We start from the raw sequence: 2,816 nt of genomic DNA, 5'->3' as shown, positions 1-2,816 counted from the left end.
TTGCTTCTTAGTGATAATATTGAAAGGCCATAAGGTCACCTTCAGCTCTTTGGACACTGGCTTCCTGTGTGTCCTGCTGTGCAGACAGGCCCTGCTACTACGCTGCTCCCTCTGAGTCCCACACGCTGTGCCAGTTTTGTACAAATTGAGCCAGATACTTTCTACAAGGCATCATGGTCTGCCACTGGAATTTTACACTGAAAAGTTAGCAATAAACATTTTACTACTCATTATTATTTATATGTTGCTATGTAATAATAAACCACCCCAGAGCTTAATAACTTCAAATCACAGCCATTTTGTTGGGTATGATGCCATGAGACAGCAATGTGGGCAGGATGAGGAAGAGATAACTCGTCCACGATTGACATGGTTTTGGCTGGGACAGCTCAGCTGGAGCTACACTGGCCTCATTCCCACGTGGGGCACGGGTGCTTGCTGTTGCCTGGAACGCCATGGTCTCTTCCATGTAGATTGTGTTTCTACCTGTGGCCTGTCAGCCTCCCGTCTCTCTGTGTGGTTACCCTCTTTAATAGGAGATCCTGGAATTCTCTATGGGGAGCTGAGTTCTGAAAGGGGAAGTAGAAACTGAATACCTGAGCTCAAAAGTCCTAGAACATAACTTCTGTGACATTTCACTGATCAAAGCAAGCTACATGGCAACCCAGATTCCGGAGTTAAAGAAACAACCTTCACCTCTTGACGGGGGGGTGGCAAACACTGTAGAAAAGTGGCATAGGCATGATCATTGGTGGGCAGTTTTTGTCACCCTAGCACACTGCTGTTATGGGTGATTGGCAGCGGCCTTTGAACTGAACAGCTGTACCCAATATCATTTTGCTTTGAATAAGGCAGGAGCATGGATTTTAAGTTTTTCTCTAAATTATTTCCTGAAGGAAAAAGTATATGTATCTGCTCGTTTGTGGTTATAATGTTAAATTAGTTTTAAAAGTTTAAAATTTTGATATAATCTCCTTCTCTTCAAGTAGCTTAGCTGGTTAATTCAGAAGGACTAAATGCATCTATTTCTATTATATTTTTCACCCAGTTTGAAATAGGCAAGTCACCTGTACTAATTTTCTATGATAAGATGTGGAGACCAGGTTATGTATCCTTGCAGATAAGCACATTCAGAACTGAAAGAACAAAGTTGAAAGTATGTTGTTTCTGTAGGGAACAATGTTAAATAATTAATAACCTGCATCAGTTCTGTGTGCTGGAATGTCTTTGTGGGGGTAGGAAAAATATTTGTTTTGCAGTTAAATTATACAATTCTACTTCCTAATGCTTCTGCTACAGTAGCTTCTTTTTGTCTTATCACCTTGAATCAATGTTTTTTGTGATGTGCCATTATCTTACTTTAAGCTCTTCAATTTCTTCCAGTGGCTGGTAGAAAAAAGTGAAAATTCCTTAGTGTGACATTTATGACCCTTGCCTGGTTCCAGCTAAAATTCATCATGCCCCATCTCACGGCCTGTGCCCCAGCCAATCAAACTGCCTGTAATTTTCTCAAATTGCAGTCTGGGTCAGACCTGCAAGACTCTGACAGTTCAGCGCTCTCTGTTGCATCTTTCTTTGGTCCCTGACTCTTATACTCTCCCACCTCCCAGAAAACTTGGTCCAAGAACAGTGCTTCTCTCCTTAACCTTAGTTCAGTATTGAATCTTATATGAATCTTCTTTATAACTGCCTCCCGTTATGCAGAAATGACTTTTTTATCCCATGTGTGCTAATTTCTAGACTTCCATGTGTTTGATCTTTGAGGCTATAGTATAATTCTGCATTGAAGTACTTATGTATCTTTTTCTATGGCTGGACTACATGCAAACATACCTTTTTTTTTTCTGAATCCTCTCTTCCTGGGACAATGTCTGGCACACGTTTGGTATTTAAGAAATGAGACCTGCTAAATTAATGCATATACGCCCAAATCCCGTTTGATATTGAGTCTTCCTAGTAACAAGTATTCTAGACATGGTCTAAGACAGATGCATAAGTATTATCTCGGCATGGATTATCCCAGTATGATTCAGAACAGATTACTCATATATGATTCTGTTTTTTTTTTCTTTTTTTTAATTGAGACTGGAAGCATGATTAGAGGACGAATGTGATCACTCTGAAGATGTGCTAGGCTACCTTTTATCCAGGGTAGATTTTCTCTTCTTTGCCATAAACTAACCAGCAGACTCTTTAAGAGTCACCAGCAACTCCAATTTTTCTTTCAGAAGTCTTTTAAGATGTAATGTTTGATGTGCTTGCTTTCCAAGGCATACGTTAGTTGAGTGCAGTTAAATAAAGGAATGTTGAATCCACAAGCCATATTGCACTGAGTATGTTTTGCAGAAATGTACCTTGATAGGCCACATAATTCCCGTACACATTTGGGGGCCTGTGCTCATTATTTATTGAAAACAATCGCATCAAAAAGTGACAGTCTTGATTGCGATTTTCATTTGATCTTACAAGTTATTTCCAAAGGTCACGGTGTTGGCACATTTTTAACTCCTGTGTCTCCTTCACCCTCTAAAACAGACTTAGCTCCACCTTTTCACGGAAAACCACAAAACGCTCAAATCATTGTATTGTCCTAACAGTTTTCAAAGAATTACTTTCTTCAAAGTTATTTTCCTCTTTTTTTAGCTTACATTTCTAAAGCTAGAGTCAGGATAGTTGATTCTGGTGCTGAAAAAAAAAATCAGTTAATAACCATTTTTATAAACTACTACACGTCTTTGGTGGAGGGTTGGTGACATGGAATATTGTGCATTTGGAGGTCAGAAAGAAATTGGTACACTTTTTTTTTTTTTTTTTTT

Source organism: Colobus angolensis, unplaced genomic scaffold, assembly GCF_000951035.1.
Source record: "Colobus angolensis palliatus isolate OR3802 unplaced genomic scaffold, Cang.pa_1.0 Scaffold98, whole genome shotgun sequence".
NCBI classification, from domain to species: domain Eukaryota; kingdom Metazoa; phylum Chordata; class Mammalia; order Primates; family Cercopithecidae; genus Colobus; species Colobus angolensis.
The sequence above is the reverse complement of the archived record's forward strand: the minus strand, read 5'-3'. Positions refer to the sequence as shown.